The 21654-nt window shown below is 36.4% G+C and overlaps 1 protein-coding gene across 1 annotated transcript in view; it reads right to left on the bottom strand.

Annotated features, from left to right (window-relative positions):
• The window catches only part of FOXP2 (forkhead box P2), a 721187-nt gene extending 700762 nt beyond the window's left edge, over positions 1 to 20425 (bottom strand). Inside the window, exon 1 of the mRNA XM_074193868.1 lies at positions 20339 to 20425. The gene's annotated coding sequence lies outside the window, so the exon portion shown is untranslated. The remainder of the gene's footprint in view (positions 1 to 20338) is intronic.
• Between the last annotated feature and the right edge of the window lie 1229 nt (positions 20426 to 21654).

The raw sequence follows: 21654 nt of genomic DNA on the forward strand, positions 1-21654 counted from the left end.
AAAACTAGGGAAAGCACTATAAATCTAAATATTTAAAGGTCAGAGAGAAATTGCGAGCAGTTTTAGAAGTCATCAGTACCCTAAAGACAAACTGGTAAGCCTTGTTAGGATTATTGAGGCTATGCTATCTGTAAGTAATAATTATTTTGGTCCTTTAATTGGCACTTTGCTTTTGCAGTGTGAACTGTCCCCTCCCTCCTTAATTCCAAAGAGATAATCCTCAACAGGTGATAAGAACTGGACTCAAAATTTCGCTTATTAAGGATACTCCTAGATGAGGAAACTCCCTCTACCAATGCAGGTCTGCACACCTCTGCAACTTATATATATGGTCACCTAGGCAGTATGAGAAGCAAGACAAGTTCAGGTCTCTCTGGGTCCAAGGCCAACTCTCAGGACACTATGCTATGCCCTTTCATCCTTGACTCTATAATCTGTTCCTTTTAGTCCATGTCAATTTAGCATAATATACCATTTTTTAATTCTGTCTGGAAGAAGATGCTGGAGTGGTCTAACATTTCCTTCTCCAATTACCAATGAGGAAATTGAGGCAAACAAAGATTATGTTCCTAGAGTCACACGGCTAGTAAGTGTATGAGGCCAGATTTCAATCCAGGAAGATGAATCTCCCTGACTTTAAACCCTGAAAAATGTTAGAAATTAGCTCAGGTTCTTGCCACATGTGTGTTTTTAGTACACATATAAAAATACTTATTTATTTAAAGACTTTTAAAAGTACAAACTAATTTTTTTAGTAGTAGGATAATTACATCAATTTAAAGAATTCACTTAATTCATAAATTTGTTAACACTCTTTTTACTTTAATTTATGCTTACAACAGGCAGGTAGGTGGTGGCAGTGGCTACAATGCTGAGCCCTGAGTCAGGCAGGGACTTGTACTCCTGAGTTCAAATCTGGTCTCACATATTTGAAGCTGTGTGACCCTAGGCTAGTTACATAATCCTGTGAGCCTACATTTGCTCCTCTGTAAGATGAATTAGAGAAAGAAATGGCAAACTACTCTAGAATTTTTGCCAAGAAAACCTCAAATGGGACTACAAAGCATCATATATATGTATATACATATATATGAAACCAACTGAACAACAACACTTACAGCATTTATTAAATTCCTCCAAAGTCCAGCTCTGATAAATTTCAATTTTTGATCTAGCCCTTCCTATCATGGAACAGGTGGCGTAAGTGAATAAAAAATACTGTAGAACCTAAGTCAACAAAAACTTAAGTTCACATCATACCCAAGAAAGTCAATCAGAAAGTACAAAAATCAAATGACACAGGTGACAGGTGACACAGCAGAAAATATAGTAGGCTTGAAATCCTTAAGACTAGATTCAAAATTTACCTGTAATGATAATTGTGTAACTTATCAAATCATTTAAACTCTGTTTTGGTTTGGTCATCTTATTTACAAAAGAGAGAGAGAAGAGAGAGAGAGAGAGAGAGAGAGAGAGAGAGAGAAAGAGAAAGAGACTGGGCACAATTATAGTACCTATATCTCCCAGGGTGATTATGAGGATAAAATGAGATATTTATAAATATATTTATATTTATATATTTATATATTTAAGGTAATTTTATAGCTGAGGGGCGGCTAGGTGGCATAGTGGATAAAGCACCAGCCCTGGAGTCAGGTAAATATTATATATTTATAAATATATTTATATTTATAAATCACTTTTTATCATTATTATATTACATTTAATGTCTTTTATATTTTATTACTAATATAAAATACAGATATTCTAATATACAATATTAAAATGAGTGCATTAGAGAATTCCAAAACAAAGTACTTTGGAAAGTCCAAGGGACAAGGTTGTTATTGACTAGGGAGATCAGGAAACACTGTATAGAGAAAGTTGCAAATAGATAAGAAATCAAGGACAAAAAATGGGAAGGTCAAACATTTCAGTTTATATTATTGTCTAATTAGCATATATCTCAGAAAATAGGGGAAATTCAACTTCCCAGACATCATTATTTTATTTAAATTTAACTTAAGAGCTGCTACTAATATGTAATTATGGGAGAAGTGTCAATATACAATTTGAAACTTTGGGCTCTGCTTTCTCACTATTGGATGTATAGCCCAAGGGTGTGAAAGACTAAGAGAGGTCCTAAGAATGCCAAAATATTTGCAGCATTTCTTTTTTGTGGTTGCAAAATATTGGGAAGAAAGTGAATGTCATCAACTAGATTCTGGATTGAGCAAAGTACTGAATACAAATATAATGGAATACTATTATGCCATAAGGAATTATGAATATAAGTAATACAAAAATAGGGAAAATATGAATGAGCTGATCGTGCAGAGTACACAATGACTATAAAACTGGAAGGGAAAAAAAAACATCTTTTAAAAGAAGACAGCCAAACTAAGAGTATGTGTAAGGACCAGTTCAGGCTCCATAGAACACACAGTAAAAACCCACTATCCTTCTCTTGACAGGGGGAAAAGGGACCTGTGAGTGCAGGATGTGATTGGTAGGTTTTATGTAATTGTTTTTCATTTTGTTGTGAGGGTGAATTCAAGGTTGGGGAGGGTGGAATAATTATCATATGGTAAAATGTAAATTATCAAAACTTTTTTAAAAAATGAATTTGACCTTTCCTAGCAAATTTAAATTTATGGCAAGTTAATAATTCAATACTTCTATATTCTAAAAACATCATACACACACACACACACAAATTCAATAAGTTCAAGAAACTTACAAGATTTATTAAAGGGATACAACATATGCAAAAATAATCATTATAAAAGGAAAATACAATGAAGTAAAGGAGGGAATGAAAAAAAATCTGAGAAAAGAGTTGTTGAACTTTTTTTTGGTTTCGTGGATCCCTTTAAGATTCTGATGAAGTGGGGCAGCTCAGTGGCGCAGTGGATAGAGCACTGGCTCTGGAGTCAGGAGTACCTGAGCTCAAATCCAGCCTCAGACACTTAATAATTACCTAGCTGTGGTGGTCTTGGGCGAGCCACTTAACCCCACTGCCTTGCCAAAAAAAAAAAAAAAAAGGATTCTGATGAAGTCTATGAGTTCTTTCTCAGAACTGTATTTTTAAATGCATAAAATGAAATACTTATGATCACAAAGTCAATTATATTGAAATATAATTATATATACACATATACATGTGTGTATATATGTGTGTGTGTGTGTATGTGTGTGTGTATTTAAGTTCCTTGAACCCAGGTTAAGAACCCTGAAAATTTGAAAAAAGGAGAAATTACTTTTAGATGTAATACTCAGGAATTGTTTCTCAGAGGGAATGACATCTAAGCTGAGCCTAGAAAGCACAAAGGGATCAAAAGGCATATGAATGAGGAGAAAATATATTACAGGAATGGCAAAGATTTGTAAGGTAGAGTATAGAAGAAGGGCAAGACTAGTTCAATCTGACTGAAAGGTAGAGTAAATGAAAGGAGGAGCAGGGTAGTCCTTTGGAACCTGCACTGAAACTAGATTGGTAGTACCTTAAATGTTAGCTTAAGCCTTTATAAACTCTATATATTCCATGCAAAGAAGTTAGATGTCACAGTGTATATAGATTTGGAGCCAGGAAGACCTACTGTATTTTCCCATGTATAAGACACATCCTTTTCTGAAAAAATTTGGGGTCTGAAAACTGGGAACATCTTATAACAGTGTTTGGAGATTACTTTCATTTCTCACTTTTTTGTGCTTGTTGTCTTTGTGTTCATTGTTTCACATCTGTTAATGGTATATTAGGTTACATTTTGCCTCATTCTGCTCAGAAATGGTACAGAAAAGATTTTCATACAGTACTGAATTCAAGTTAAAAGTGATCCAGTTTGCAAAAGTTAATGGAGGGGCGGGTAGGTGGCATAGTGGATAAAGCACCAGCCCTGGAGTCAGGAGTACCTGGGTTCAAATCCGGTCTCAGACACTTATTACCTAGCTGTGTGGCCTTGGGCAAGCCACTTAACTCCGTTTGCCATGCAAAAACCTTAAAAAAAAAAAGTGAATGGAAATCATGCTGCTGAATGTCACTTTTGTCCTCCTTCAACTGAGAAAACAATCCAAGATTGGCTACAGGAAGAAGAAACCTGACTGAAAACACCATAGCAGAAGAAGGCCATGAGAGGCAAGTCAGCAAAATGTCCTGAGTTAGAGAAGAAACTGAAGAGTTGGATTGAAGAGCAAAGAGCGAATTCCACAGGAGTGGAATTCCTGTGTCCACAAAGATGGTTCAGCAGGAGGCAAGAAAAATTGCTGATGAAAAAGAAGTGACCGATTTCAAAGGAAGACACAATTGATGCTTCAGGTTCATTAAACGGAATGGACTAAGTATACATCCACTCACCAGACTTGCCCAGGGAGTGCTTGTGGTCAGCCATAGACCAGAACATAGACAGGAGAGCAGACAGAGTCTCTCCTAAGACAGTTATTCCTCATCAAATACAGATGAAGACGAGCTCATGGATGGGAGTTTTGATAGTGATGAGGAGCTGTTATGAATTTCATGATGAATAAAACTTGAGTTCCACTAACTTTATGCAATACATTTTTTTTTCAAATTTCGGGCCCCAAAATTAAGTTGCATCTTATACATGGGGAAATATAGTAAATTTGTATCCTGTCTCACACATGTGTGATCCTAGACAATCTTTTAACCTTTTGTGCCTTACTTTCCTCATCTATAAAATGGGGGTAATAATAGAACTTGCCCTCACACAGATGCTGTAAGGAGAAAAATGAAATAATATATGTGAAGTAAATTGCAAACCCTAAAACAGGCAGACATAAAGGGCATTTGTGCAGAGTGGTATGGTCAAACCTAAGCATTTAAGAAGACTATTTTGACAGCTTTAAGAAAAGATCAAGGAGCAGCTAGGTGGCGCAGTGGATAAAGCACCGGCCCTGGAGTCAGGAGTACCTGGGTTCAAATCCGATCTCAGACACTTAATAATTACCTAGCTGTGTGGCCTTGGGCAAGCCATTTAATCCCATTTGCCTCGCAAAAAAAAAAACCCTTAAAAAAAGAATAAATCAAAAGTGAGAGAGAAACAAGAGAAATGAGTCTTATAAAATTGTTTTCCTATTTTCGATTTCCTTTACTCAACATCATCTATAACATATTTTCTATATTTTACATATGAAAATCACTAGTTTTCTCTTCATCAGTATTCACTCATCCACTTTTAATACTTTCACACAAATAATTTAAAACTTCTTGGTTCTGAGGAAAAACAGAACAGTTCATGAGCTATGCACATCTCAGCAGCGTTGGCACACCTGACTACATTAGCTCTTTTGTACTTTTCCTTTTTTTGGGGTCATGCAAATACTGTAAGTACTGTAATGAAACCACAGCCCTGTCTGGGTTTTCTCATATGGCTATGCCCTGAATCATAAATATTTTAATTCATGTTGTCTTAACTCTAAAAGAGAGTAGCCTGTGTTTTTCATAAATGCTTATTTTTAAACTTTTTTCCTGCCTCCCAAAAGTCTTCTTGGTCCTGACTTTCTAACAAAGTGACATAATGGTGTCATACAATAAAAGGCACTAACATTCCCCCAAATGACAATTCAATGATACAATTTTCAAAGAAATTTATTCAAACACAAATTAAATAATACGACTGAGTCTTAATAAGCCCCCCAATTATAAATAGCTTCCATACAAAATGTCTCCTCTGCTATATTAAAAAAAAAGGAAAAAATTCTCCAAAAAATTGAGAATAGAAGGGATTGCACTTTTAAAAAAGAAACAAAACACAATATGATGTTACAGTTGTGAGTCATATATATTTAAACCAAGGAGATAAACATTAAAAAGTTAGAGGAATGGTGGCTAGGTGGCACAGTGGATAGAACACCAGCCATAGAGTCAGGAGTACCTGAGTTCCAATCCAGCCTCAGACACTTAATAATTACCTAGCTGTGTGGCCTTGGGCAAGCCACTTAACCCCATTGCCTTGCAAAAACAAAAACGAAAACAAACAAAAAAAAAAAAACAAGGGGCTACCAGAGTTTAATATTTCTTCCCATAAGAGAGGTCATAAGGGAGGTGTGGAAAGCAAATCTAAGAGTCAAAAGGAAAGACCAAGTTTCTGAAATTTAAAAAAAAAAGTAAAATGGATTTTTAGGTGTGCAATATTGATCTGCCCAAAGCAAGGAAGAAGAGAACACAAGAAAATGAATTCTCTACTCTTGGTATTCTTCATCTTTTCATTCATCTATCCTACACACACCCGTCAAAAGTGTTAGCACTCACCAGAAAAAACTTTTGTTGCAAAATTGTTCTTAAAACCAACTTAAAAAAATAGAAGGTAAAAATTTCTAAATGATATGATATCTACAAACCTGAATTTGGTGGAGGGCTAGATTTGCTAAGTTAACTAGGAGGTGGCCTTTGTTTAATGTTGCATAGATTATCAATTTATTTAAATCACTGCTTGGAATGCTAGTCCTTTCATCAACCTCTGAATGACATTGATTCTTTCCCTTCTTTCAGCTAGGTCTACTACTTTGCTCTAAGAGCTCCAGGTTGCCCAAACACTGGAACTGGTTCTTCTTCTACCAGAAAGCATATAAATTCATGGTTGGGCCAAAGTCTTTGGTATTCAAATCACCTCACAGTCTTGGAGTAGTTGGTCCTTCATACTGACATTCTATATTCTTATTTTCCAGCTGAAAACTGTGGTCTAGCTAAATGACCTGTTGAAGGTCATACAGGTAAAGGTAGAACTAAGATTTGAAGCCAGATCTCTAGACCCCTAACCTGTTGTTATTTACAATAAATCATACAGTCTCCATTAGTAAACATCTAATGGCAAGAAGTCTGAACCCTAAACCTAATTCTGCCAACTATTCATGTAACTAGTAAGTTCTTTGAACTCCAATGATTCCCTATTACCTCCATGATCAAATATAAAAATCTAATTTGTCTTACCTCTCCTTACAACTTGTTCCCTTCTACCTTCCCCAGACTTTTTACACTGTAGTTCTTTCCAGGAATTCTATAATCCACCTATATTAACCTACTTAAAGTAACTAACCTCCAGACTCTGACCATTTAGCATGGGAAAAAATAGTGCCCTATTCCTGGAAAGCTCTCCCTCCTCAACTACAACTCCATCTCACAGATCTTCAGGAGACTTTTCTCCATTCTTAGTCCCACTCTTCTCCCTAAGATCAACTTCCATTTATACAGTATACATCTCAGATGTACATAGTTAAGTTATTTGCATCTCCTCTCCCCAGTAGAGGATGAATTCCTTGAGAGCAAAAGACAGTGTTTTTGCCTTTCTTCACATTCTCAATGCTTAGCATAGTGTTTTGACACATAGACTGGCTTACACAGATCAAATAATAAATGGTCAGTTAAAAAACAGAGCTTTCATTTAATGCAAAACCATGACCATCAGTCCAATGGATTACTACTACTACTGCAACTACTCCATTAGAATGTGGAAAGAAATATCTGAGTTCAGGCATTGGCTCTCTTACTCCCACTTCTTTACACCCACAAAGAATTGTAATGAGAATCAAATAGGAAAAATTACTTTAAAATCCTTGCAATTAAAAAATAAATACCATATAAATGTAAGTTCCTCAAGGGCAGGGACTTTTTGTCTTATTTTGTGACTTTTGCACTCAACATAGTACATGCCAAACACTCATGAGCACTTAAATGTCTATTAACTGCTTCTTTCCCTCACTCAATAAAACAGGTGAAAATTAAGAAGTAAAAAAAAATTGCACAATTACAAGATAGTAAAAAATGGATGCAGATAGGAAGGAGAGACAAGATAATAAGGAAACTAAATAATGGAGAGAAACCAAATATTAATTTTAATGGATCAATATCTAAATAGTCTCTCACTTTTTTGTGGGATTTACATCTCTTTATACACCAAAACAAAGTTGAGAGGCATGTAAAATTTTATTTAAAAGAAGTGACAGCTCTAGTTCTTAATTATCTCCCCAAGGAAATATGACACAAATAAGCATTTTTAAAGTAGTTGTCTTTTTAAAAAAACCCACTGAAATAGGTTCCAAAAGAAGAGATTGCAACTACTTTAATAGGAAGTCAGATAATAATTAAGGTAATACATATTAACAGTCAAAATAAAAAATTTGACATTCAAAATATTGAATTCTAGAGAAAAATCAATATTAAATATAAAAAGGAAATATCTTAAAAACAGAAATATAAATAATATAAAAACAAATTTATATGGTCTTTAAACTTTTTACCTTCATATTATTTCACAAATATTTATCAGACAAAAGATGTCACTCATATTCTACTTTTTAAGTGGTAACACATATATAAGTAAAATCTTATTTCCAATTAAACAACCAAATTATTAGGTAAAACAGATGTCAATTTTTAACATATTTGAGCAGCTAGATTCTATTATAATATCTCAGTACATACTAAATATATTAAACTATATTTTTAAAGAGAACTTTTGACTTAAACTTCCTAAATTCTGAAATATGCAGGTTTTTGGATCAATGTGACCCAGATATTTGTAAGGGATTGAATAATAATGATGTCCTTATAAATAGAGTAATAAAAGTAAATATTTCCTCAGTGCCATAACATCCATAATGCAGACTCTGGCAAGATTCCTGTCCACTGGGAATGTAATACTAATGGAAAGGCATTCAAAGCACAATTAGAGAGCAGATCAAAGATGATAGGTGAGTGAAAACCAATAACACAAGGTAATAATACAATAAGTATCTTTGTAATGGGTTCTGTTTCTTCTCAGGATTATAAAATTATGGTTGTAATAGACATAAAAAGTAAGCTTGAAAAAATTCTTTTCAAAGAAGAGCAAGGGTATGGTCTGCGTAAGCTTATAAAATAGTATTTGAGAACACACAGGATAGAGATGGGGAAGAAATAAAAAAAAGAAAAGGGGGGGAACTATACTTCCCTGGAAACAGAGTATTTATAACTGATTAAGAAAGTACAGTTTGCAAAGTCAAAAAGTTTGTAAAGTTTGAAAAATTTAGCTGGAATTGCAACTCAGTACTGACTGTCAAGTGGAGTTGATCTCCAGTCCCAGTTAATGCAGAGTCAGTCTCTAGGCAACATCAATCAATCAACCAATCAATCAACATTTATTAAGCATGTCTTGTGACAGGCACAGTTTTAGGTATACAAAAGAAGGCAGAAAGGAATTCTTGCCCTGAAGAAGCTCACTAGCTAATGGTATTAGATCTATCCATGAGATCCAAAGGAGTAAAAAGGAAGGAGTCTGGGAGTTGGGGTGGGAAGCTGCTTTTGAAGACAAACTTTGTCAAATATATAACCTAACACCACACTGAGTTTCAAAGTTTAAACTCTCCAGGAGCAAAAGGCATGAGATAAGGTTACCAAGGTAAATATTTTGGAAAGATAAATTATTTATAATATGTTAAATGAAGCACAGAACTGTATAGCATTATTACTGATGCCAGTTGAGTTTGCTTCCTTTACAATGGAACCATGGAAAGAAGGTAGAACTATTCAATTCTTATTTTGATTCTATTTTCTTTGACAAGAAAGACAACCTTCAGAGTAGAGACAGAATTTTTTTTAGATTGTTAAAAAATGATTAACAGGAGTTAAAATCTTAAATAAGTGATGAGACAAGTAATAAAAAATATCTAGCTCCAAAACAACCCCATACCCTGCTACCCCCCCCCCCCCCAGTTCAAGAGAATTTTTATATACACAGATCAAGAAAATGATTGTGAGGCAATATACTTGGATTTCATCAGAGCACTTTGCAAAATTTATTATGCTATTCTCTTCAACAAAATGCAGTTATGTGGATTCAGAACAGAAGGATCAGATCCAAAAAAGTAGTCTTTAAGAAATAGATATCCAAATTAAGATTAGACAGACTTCTCAGAAAAAGTCTATCCAATCTTGTGGCGAAGGAAGTGATGAGATAGGTAATAAAAAAAAATCTAGCTCTCTTCTTGATGCTGTACTGTTCAACGTTTTTAAACAGTGTTTTGAACAAAGGCATGATAACATATTTATATTTATTCCTCAAATGACATAAAACTAGCTGAGACCTAACACATTAGATGAGAGAATCAAGATCCAAAAATACAATGAAAGATTTAAATGAAATATCCTTTACTTGAGTTTAAAGTATTGACCAAATGAGGGCAAAATAGTACAGTGGTGGCCAAATAAAAATTCTTGTTAAAAAGAAGTTTTAGTAGAATGAAAATTAATTAATAGAATGACATGGTAGCCGAAAGGGCCATGGAATGAAGCATAAAGAGAAGTGCAAAATACAGAATGAAGGTGGTGATAGTTCTTCTATTTCATGTCCTAGTCAGATCACATTTAAAATGATACATTCAGTACTGAGTAAATTTTAGAAAGGATCTGATTTGAGAGAGGATGACCCAAATATTCAAGGACATGGCAACCATGGCATATGACCATTGGTTGAAGAATCTAGAAAATTTTAACTTCTAACACTGAGATCATGATAGTCTTCTACAGTCACTGGAAAAGCAATGAAATCTATGAAATAAACATTCTTTATTGAAGGGAAATTCCATAGTCTTTTATTTCAGAGCATATTATTTCACTAAGGTCTATACCTAACTAATATAATTGTTAATTCCTTTTGTTTTTCATATGTCTAAGGAGGTGTCTAAGACTCTACATTTATTAAGTCAAGCTGCATGTTTCCAATCTTGTCAATTAATCACTCCAATAATCTATTAAACTATGTGTCTCTCCTTAATTCTATTTTCATGAATTGAGAAAAATTTTCATGAATTAAGAAATCCATACCAAGGGAAATGGTCAATTTTAACTGGGTTTTATGGAAATTTCCCAAAAGTATGAGTAATGGGGGATAGAGGTGGACAAAATATCATAGTTTTTAAATCCTGAATAACTAGGAAAGGAAAGGAGGCTCAATCACAAATATCTTCCAAATAAATTCACCAAGTACAGCTTCATTTACTTTAACAAATAAACAGCCATTGGGAGAATGAAGGAAAATCCACACTTTAGTGTGAATTACTATATCCTGCTAGTACTCTTAACACATATGCTACTGTGCATTCAAAGAAGAGAAATTTTGAGGAAAACGAAGAAAAGCAAACATTTGGGAAGGGGAAAGTCTATAGTAGTGTCAAGGGGGTACTTTGGCTATATAAAAACATTGTGTCTGGAGAGACAGATGGAAAGAGGAAAAGAGTTGGCATAAAGGGTCTGAAATAGAGAAGCCAAATTTTGTCATTTAACTTCAAGGCTTTAAATGTATAGTTTTCTAATATTAATTTATCAGAAATAGAAATGGAAAGTCACAAATCTGAATTTTTCCCAGATTTCCACCTATAGGAAAAACACTGAGAAAAAGTAGAAATATTAACAACACAACAAAGTACAATAGTAATCCAAGCACCTTTAAGAGCTCAATCCTCAAAATGATCTGCCATAATTTACAAAAGCAAGGAGCTAAGCACATAGTTAGAAGATCTGGGTTTGAAACTTAGCTCTCTCACTTAGTAGCTGAATGACACTAAGCAAATCCTATCCCTTCTTCTCTATGGTGTCCTCAGTGTATTCATCTGTAGAACAAGTCTGTTAGCTTAGACAGCAAAGATTTTTCACAGCATTGATTTAGTTCCACTATAGGGGGAAAACAGTGGGATGAGCATAACATATAAAGAAACAAATAACAACAAAAAGGGAAGAGGACATCAGAAAACTTTCATTTTAAAATTCTGCCTGTTCTTCTTCCTTTCCTTCTCTCCCATGAAGACAACCTATCTGCCATTTTGCCACCAAAATCTCCATTTTTCTGTCTCTGAAATGCCTTCAATATGATATTCATTTGGTCAAATACCTCCCAAAGATAGTTGGTAAAGCAGGGGAATATGATACCTGTAAGTCAATCTTATCTAATTAATAGGTATTACAAAAGAAATAGAAAAAGGAGTAGTCATCTACCCAAAAGGAATGGAAGTTTTGCTTAAGATAGGTAGGCCTTATAATAAATTCATCTATTTAGGGCGGCTAGGTGGCGCAGTGAATAGCGCGCAGGTCTTGGAATCAGGAGTACCTGGGTTCAAATCCAACCTCAGACACTTAATTTAAATTACCTAGTCGTGTGGCCTTGGGCAAGCCACTTAAAACCCATTGCCTTGAAAACAAAAACCAAAAAAATAAAAAATATTCATCTATTTAAGTCTCATCTAGTTAGGAACAGAGTTCTGGGTAAATTAAGGTTTGAGCAAGGGAAAGGTAATTCTTAAGACCTTACTCCCCAAATCCTTTGATTAAATATGACTATACAAAAGAGCTGGATAATTTTCCTTGATAATGAATCCAGGGACCATCAAGAGAGACAGCAGAGACAGTTTGTCCATCAAGAATGGAATGATCTCTTCCCTACAACTCTATAAAGTTGCCACTGATTAGATTCATTCAAAAAGATTATTTACAATTTACATATAATTACAATAAAGGGCAATAATAAAGATGTGTATCTTTGAAAGTGTCAAATTAGCTTTGCTGCAAACTTTATTTGGTGACAATTCTAAAATGTTTACACACTCAACTTTCTTAATTTGTTGCTCTTACAGTATAACTGTCCATTATTTATAGTACCAGGGGATTTGTTTTTAAGTAAAAATACTGATTTTTGAAAAAAAGGGGTTCTTACAATGATCAGCTAGTTAACTAGGTAACAATTCCTGGATGAAATGGAATTTTAAAGTAATTTCAAAAACTAAAAAGAAGTAACTTGACCAATGTGAGAAATGAAGTTTTGACTCCCCTCTCCTCCCCCCCAAAAAGACATGTAATAAAAAGAAATTGAGGAGGAAAAAAAGTCAACTACTTGTCACTAAGGGTGATAAAGGTTTATGACAATAGAGATACAGACTCATTAATGGAAGGGTTTTAAATCGAGTGAACTGAATCATTTACTAACAGCAGTAAAATCCGTGGGCACCTAGAGAGTTAGGGCACAGGGAAGGGGCAGGAGCTATGACTTCATTAGACTAGAAAACTCCACCAAGTGAGTAAATTCTCCAGCCAAAACAAGTTCCAACCTTCTCTGCAACCTACAATAGTTGAGAGTTGCTTCCACTGAGATGCTAAGTGACCTGGCCAAGGTCACACAATCAATGTATCTATCAGATCCAAGATTGACCCACAATTCTTCCAGGAGCTTTCTAAATGACAGTTCATGATCATACACAATTAAAACAAAAGTGTGGGACAAAAAGATTAATTTGAAATGTACTATGGAGAGAACAAAGAAGTTAAAAAAAAAAGGTGGCGATCGAAGGGCAGTTAAGAAATTAAAATCATTCATCTAGGTTAAAAAATTTAAATGTGGAAATAATGAAGAACAGGATTAGGAAAAGGATTCTTAGAGAGACAGGACTTTTTAAGCACACGTTATTTTATGTGGGTACTCCCTCCACTGACACAAAATGTTATAGTGGACAATTTTCTTACGTTCCTAGAAAAATCTAACACCCTGAAGCCAAACTGAAGGTGTGACTTTAACTGGCTGATTCTGACACAAACATGATATAGGACTCATCATTGGTTCTATCCTCAAAATCTTTTCAGTTTGGTTGGTCCTAGCAGAAGCTATGCATTGCAGGCAAATCCTTCAAGAATCCAGGATCATTTGCAAGTCATAAGAAGACATGAGATTAGAACTTTAGAAGAGGGGTGGTGAGTGAATTTATGAAAGAAAAAACAAAGCGTTTTTTTTCCGTTAGATTGAATATTCTTAGAATTTGAAATTAGAAAGTTCTCCCCCCACATGTACTACTGAAAAATTGCAAATATCTTTCTTCAGCTCTAAATACCAGTGTTTTTATTTGCTATTCATAAATCTTTGATTCCTTTCTAAAGTTGAAAACAAATTCTACAGAAAAGAAATGTAACTTTTGTGTTTAAAATTTTCCTAAATTAATGAAAAAAGACAATCAAAGATAATACCAAAAAAAGATAAAAGAAATAAAAAACTGTATTATCAATAAAGTCTAAATTACATTAATCAGCATCATTTTCAGGCATTCAAATTAAAGATCCAAAAATAATTTAAAAAATTAACAAAATCTTGATGGAATAATCTCACTTAACAGACTTCTGCTTAGAAAAGTGTTAAAACAAAAAAAATACTAAAAATCTTAGAATTCTGTTTAGTAATCTAAAATATTTCCTCAAAAGACAAATAGGGAGAAAATGAAGACAGCTAATAACTTAATCATGTTAAAGCTTTTTAAATTCTGGGGTATTCATTTCCTAAACATCAACATACTTTTTCTAACATATAAGTTTCATTGTCATGCTAATGAAAATAAATGAACAATCCCGAATTCAAGGAATGTGAAAATGGGAATATGCTCATATCCCTCAATGTACTAAGAAACTATGATTTATCTCAATTAGGCCAGTAACAGAGCTAAGAAAAAATTTAAATTAAAAAAAAAACAGGTGACCATAAGAGAATGCACAGTGTATGATTTCATAAATGATTGAACTGGGTACTGTTTTAGCATCTTTATTAGAAATATAGAAACTTTATAACAGGAAAAAGATTTAGTCTGATCCCCTCATTTAAGAAGAGGAGTGACAAGAGTCAATTAGCAACATTGGCCACACTTGAACCCAAGCCTCCTGAGCACTACATTTCAATGTACCTTCCACCAGACCACATTCCCTTTAGCATTACTTACAGGATAGAGGAATGCATTGTATCACTAAGGCAGGAAGTCTAGTTTTCAGAATAACTATTATAAATTGTAAATGTTTGTTAACAAATCTATTAATTTACACTGTACAAATTCCACAAATTCAAAATGAGGTAGGATTAGAATTCATATTCATAGAATTCATCACCTACATAGACATAATTCTTCTTACATGACAGATAGCAGGCCTAATAAGTGATTTCTTCTTTATCAAATAGAATTTTCTGGATCAACTATTTTGACATTTAATCATATGGGATTTTTCACTTACTTAACAATTTCATTTCTATTTCTTATCTCCCCAACTAGACTGTAAGTTCCTAGAGGGCAAGACTGAATTTGTGTTTGTACAATCTTTGGTCAAATATTTATAAAATGAACAAATGAATGGACTAGACAGAAATTTTATGAATAGTAAACTCATTTTTGTTGGCTTATATTATAAAACTGGAGTTAAAGTCTCCTCAAAATGACTGATAAAAGGACATTTTAAAATGCTAAAGTAAGGATTTTAAAAAATCAAATTTTTGTTGTAAAAAAGTATTTTCTCCATTTAAAATTATTTAAAGTCTTCATAGCTAAATATAAAGTGTTAAATATACTTTTGGTTTATCACAAAAGTTAAGAAAATCTCAATTAAAAACTACTGACAACACACACTAAATTGAAGAATCACTCAACTTCTTTGAAGACTACTACACAATTTTAATTAAAAAATAATGTTCACATCACATATCCTGCATGAAGTTGCACATTTATAGAAATGTAGGTTGATCTGGACAGAACATCAGAAGACATAAAGAAACACAGTAGAGGAAACGAATCAAAAAGCAGGCATAAATTATCAAAATGAATACTTTTTTTGTTAACATGAAGATAACTGGGAAATCTTTAATATGATTTTTCATAAAATGCAGCTTCTAAGTTCATAAATTCCATGATAATGATTTTTTACATCGGTTTCAGCTCATCTATGCTAACAGTAAAATTGCCTTTTCATTGCCACTTCATACAACATTTTCTAAGATTTTGCAAAAGTCCAATCTAAGGTCTTGAAATAGAGAAGCAAGTCTCTGTGGGAAGTTCCATAAGACAACAAAGAAAATTATTTCAACTCTATGAAAATGTACAGAATCTAAAGGCATAAAACCTGAAGAAAAGGATATAAGAAGAGAAACTATAACAATCCAAATACATTAAGAGATATAGAAATAGACAAGAAGCTACTTTCCACTAAGAACAGAAGAAAAATAAAAGGTATTTACAGTTCAAGATATTTAGGAAAGGAGTGTTTTCAAAGACATTTAAGGCAGTGTGCCTTCTCAAAAGATATTTAATTATATAGATAATTATTTTTCTGTAATGAGTTTGGTGATGCTTCATTTGAACTCTATGGACTAGATATATGTATAAGATTAGATTATAGTTAAAGCCTGTTCTTATTCTATGATTCTATAATTATTATGATTCAAACTAAATTAAAGAAATACTATTTTTTTAAAAACAAAGGACAGTGAGTTAACCATCGAAAATGGGTTAACAGTTCAGATTCTTTAAATCATGACTAAAATTACTAGCTATCACCAAAATGAGAAAAAAAATCAAGTAGAGACTAAGAATACCAAAAATTAGTATTCAATTTTAAAATGGAACTGATGCCATTTATGAATTTAACTCTGATTTGCAATTCTCTCTATTAACAATCACACATTGAGTACTTCTTAGTGACCTATGTCCTAATTCACTTCTCCTTCATACAAGTAAATGACCTCTTCATTATTTCATTTTGAAAGGCAGAAAACACATGGAGACTTCCATCACCCAGTTTTCTATTAGCATAAGAACATAACTGTTCCAACATAAGCTTGTCAACACAAAAAATGCACAAGAGTGATTTGGCACTAAATATAATTCCTTTAAGATCACCTATAATTGTCTTTTAATATAATTAAAATTTTGCATCCTATTCTTATCTTCCCAGAGAAAATAACTGAATACACAGTAAAGATAACTTGCTACATTGATCATATTGCCATGGTTATTCTATTCCTCAATGCAATAAAACATCATATTTTTTAGTAGGAAACAACATCCATTTTCACAAATTTAAATGTGCTGATTATGAGGAATAATTCTAATTAGGCTACATTATACATAATTGTTTGTTTCTGTATAAAAAATATTTCCCTCATACAAAGGGAATGTAACCTATCAGTTGGATAGATATGTATAGACTAGCCTTAATAGCGCAACAACTTTCTTTTACTATAAAAAAGAATTTACATTATTTTCATATTTAGCCCCAAGTCAAAAATTGTTTTTTTCTTTATTTGATGTGTCCAAAAGGAAAAACAAAACAAAACAAAACAACACATTCCCCTTCATCTCCTAATCCCTCAGCAATCCCAATTTATTATCAGTGTAAGGAAGCAAAACTCATGTACTAACATCAGTTTTGCACAGAGACACAACTAAACACAATGCAACTAAGGCCTCCCCAGCATTAACTTCAGGTTATATAGTCTATTAAAAGTGATGTTCAGTTCAAGTTTACATATCACCTTACAAGTCAAAATATAAAAGAATCAATTTCAAATAGTCTACAATGATTATTTAAATCCTTTCTCTGATCTATCAATCTGTAGATTTTTTATAGATTTTTTGACATTAAATTAAATGTATTCCATTAACATTTTAATAATATAGGCATAAAAATGTCATTGCATTCAAGTACTGCATCTTTTTGCATTATGCACCTGAAAAAGTCTGTTACCAAAGTACTTAAAAAGTATACTTTTGGAATCACCTCTTTAAAAAAAAAACCTGAGTGTTACCCCACCCCTTTTTACTTACCTTCCCAGAAGGATCTCTGTTTTAAGATTTAGTGACCTCAAAGTAACTTAAAATATGAGACATTCCTTTTCCTTGATTTTATGTGATAATAGCTGGATACCCATTCCTTTAAGTAATTACGATGAAGCTAGAAGCCCTGGCATCTTTTATTTTTAAAAAAAATCTAAAAAATAAAATTACATTTCTTTGACAGCACACATGGCTATTCATCTAGACAGTAGTATATGGTATACAAAACTACACTAGAAGTCTGTGATATGATTTGTTTAGCAATGTTATACAAATATTGAGTTTTTTAAATTCCAAAGTTGCCATAATGAGAAAAAACAGCTTTTCCCAAATTCTTAGTGACAGTAATGATAAATAAGAATCTTGATAAAATAGAAGACCTTAGTCTTGGTATCTGCCACAGTGTCAAACTTCAAGAGCAAAGCATTTCCAAACTCATTTTTTTTTCTTAATTTTGACAAATACCATAGACACACTATTAAACACACCTCTTCTAGTTTCTACTCTTTTAATCAAATTAATAGATCTACAAGAGCATGCCAAAAAAAAAAAAGTATGCCTTCCAGGCAAACTCTGCTTTCAAAAAGTAAAGCTCTCTGAATACTTCCAGCTGGAAAACTTCCACTTCCACCACTTAACATGCTCATACTCATTTTCTACCTCCTGTTGACCTGCTGTTTCTGACTTCATCTTTTAGAAAGAGTAAGATTATTTTGTATCTTTTTTTTTTACCAAAAGTTGTTCCACTGGTTAAAAAAATCTGATTTCGAATGGGACTTCATATTTAGACAAATGTTACCTCCACCTCCACCCACATAAATGTGTCCTAATTCAACTATACCTAAACTTCTTTCATGCACTCTGTTCCTCTTTCAAAACAGCTCCATTATAAAATGTCATGAAAGGTCAAAAAAGGACCTCATTTTTTTTTTTTTGATTGGCTTACCACCTGTTAGGAAACTTAGTAATTTTTTTAAAAGTATAATCCTTTAGAAACTGATTGAAAATCAACATGTGAAGAGAATGTTACAAAAAAAATACTGTAGATAGCAGCTGTCCCTTAATTGTTTAAAATCTGTGGGGAGAATGCTTAATGAAAACTAAGATTAGTCTAGTTCCTAGAGAATACTGCTTCTATAACATTCTCCCTGTGACTCAAGTCTACAACTGTTGAATCATCTCTAGACTTGATTCTGCTTACAGAAAAACCTCAAACTTTATAATTTTGCTATCTGTTTCAATCACCAAACCCCAAACCCCAAAATGACTGACCAAAATTTCAAAGTCTCAGAATAATACTTTCAGCTTCCCTGCCCAATAATCCCCCACCACACACACACACACACACACACACACACACAAACAGACACACTCTCCCTAGACCTGAGTGTTCACACAACTCCTTAACTCTCCCAAGAAATTCCCTGGATCTCACTAACCATTTATCAGTGTGTTGTTTGGGGCATCTGGATCAAAGTCAGCACTGCCCATGAGTGCGCTGGGAGGCCCCTTCCTGCGCTGTGGCACAGCTCAGGACCAGCTCAGCCCAGGCTGGGCGTTGAGAGGCGGCCAGCAGGCAGTGCAGTAACCTCCTCTGGCCAGTCAGAGTGGGCGGCGGACGCCATCCTTTGCACGTGCATCTGAGAGATGCGAAGGGGCTGAGGATACAAAGTAGCAGCCGCAGGCTCAGAGCCACCACTCAGTTCTCTGCCCCTCGCTTTCACTATTCACCTACGTCCAGAAGCAAACCCAAGGGGAAGGGGCTTCGCTTCTCTCCCGGACGACCTAGTAAAAGAACCGAGGGGAGGGGGGTTATTTAGCAACACCGCCTCGAGTAAACGAGAAATGAAACAGAAATTCCCAAAGAGGGGGGTAACAAAAAAAAAAAGAAGAAAGACGGTGGGAGAAAGTGGACCTTTAGGAAAAGGTAAAAGACTTAAAGAGCCAGTCGTCCGGGTTGAAAAGGTAATTTCTTTATTCAACTTCACAAGGTTTCCTGAGATAGCACGAGATGTTCTTGCCCCTCTCCTTCTATGCTTTTTTTTTTTTCTCTTTCAATTTCTAGAGTTCTACTTTTAAATAAAAGCTGAAGTTTTGCTAACTTCTAATGAGAAGCATGCACTTGTGCAGTTTGGTAAATAAGGGTCAACGCATGGATCCAAACACCAGATGTTTGTTAGTTTGGTTTTTCGGGAGGGGGGAGGGGGAAGAAGCCAGGGAGACCGGGACTAGGCAGAGGGAGGCAACAAACAATATTCAAACGGCCACCCCCTCGGTAAACACCCACATCTGGTGTTTCGACACATACTTTCCTCCAACAGTCTCTCAGGGCAAGGCAACATTTTGCATACTTACAGCTAAAATTCATGCAAAAAATAAAATAAAACCAAGAAGCGCCCAGCCACGACCCCCCTCCCCCGCCCCGGTCCTCCAATGACAGATAAAAAGGTCCAAAAGACAACAAGTGGCGCTGCGAGGGCGGGCAGGGGGGCGAGCCGGATGCCAAGCCGGAATCTGACACATGTCACACTCGCGCCCGGCCCGAGCGCGGCCGCCGCCGCCGCCGCCGCGAAACGCGAAACTTTGCCGCCGCGGGAGCAGGCGAGGATGAAAGTCAAGTCCGGCCCGGAGTCTGGGGCCGGCGCGGGGAGGCTGGCGGCGGGGCGGGGGAGGGGCGGGCGCGGCGAAGGGGGAGGGGAGGAAAAGTGGAGCCGGAGAAACTTACCGGGAAGAGCGGGACGCGGCGCGGGGCGTCCGGAGGAGGCGACCCCCGAAGAGCCGCGGCGGCGCCGCCGAGAGCCCCGGCCCGCGCAACGGCGCGCAAAGTCTTGGCGGCTGCCGCCCGGAGTGGGGGGGGCGCGCGTGCGCGCGCGCGTGTGTCTGTGTGTGTCTGTGAGTGCCGTGCGCGCGCGCGCGGAGCGGAGCCGGGGCGGGGGGGCGCGGACTGCACTCGGAGCGGCGGGCGTAGCCGCGGCATAAATGCCGGGGACCGCTCCTCCGTGGGCAGCGCCGGGGCTGCGGCGGCGGCGGCGGCGGCGGCGGCGGCGGAGGCGGCTGCACGCGCCGGCCTGTCTCGCGCTTTCTCGGAGGCTCGCGCTGTCTCGCGCTGTCTCTCTCCCCAAGCCGCGTCTGTGTGTGCGTGTGCGTGTATGTGTGTGTCTCTGTGTGTGTACATGCGCGCGGCGGGTGCGTGTGTGTGTTATTGGCAAGGGCCCGCCGCAGCCTCCCCTGGGGGGGGGGACTGGACTCCTCCCTACAACGCCTGCCCGCAAGCCACTTGTTTAGTACGGTCACCGCCACCCCCTAAAAACAGAAAGGGGGGATCCCCGCCCCCCACAAAAAGTGGATCGGGACTAGATTCCCTGCCTGCCCTCCCTACCCCTTTCCCAGCTCTAAGGAGGGGGCAGGATATTGTTAGGATTTTCTGTGAAGCGTCCCGGCTGACGTCAAGTCCACCTGCTATGTAAACAAATAGTTGCGAGAAGTTATTTGTTCTTCTCCGGATCTTTCCTCCACTCCTATCGCCCCCCCCTCCTCCGTCCCCTCCCCCACTCCTCCCCCTCCAGCTCCCCTCAGACCTGGAGTGGAGCTTTGGGTCAGGGCTTGGGAGTGGGGTGACGGGGGGCTGGGGGTGGGAGGAGGAAGAACAAAACCTTATGCCGTATTGGCAGTGCCGAGCGGCGTCTGCAGCTTCTTGGCAATCCCCAAAGTACCGTCCTAGGCCGACGGAGTTGCTGGCAAATGGAACAGGGGATTCCATGTGAAGTGCAAAAAGCCTTGAAGGGATCCAAAGCCGGCGGTTGAAAGGAGCTGAAAAGTACAATGTAGTCGGAAGGGAAGATACTAAAATGTTGGCTCGGGCTCTGATTTCTCCTGCTTTATTTTGCTTTGGTGCACCTAGGACCCGGGCTGCGATGAACTTGCTTTTTATTTTGCATTTTCCTGAGCGCAGTCCTGGTGGTTTTACTTTATAACTTCCCTGCAGTTCCAATAGATTAGCCCCAGTAGGTGTTGTGCACTTCGGGAAGGCTGGAACAAAAC

This window comes from Macrotis lagotis, chromosome 7 (assembly GCF_037893015.1).
Source record: "Macrotis lagotis isolate mMagLag1 chromosome 7, bilby.v1.9.chrom.fasta, whole genome shotgun sequence".
NCBI classification, from domain to species: Eukaryota; Metazoa; Chordata; class Mammalia; order Peramelemorphia; family Peramelidae; genus Macrotis; species Macrotis lagotis.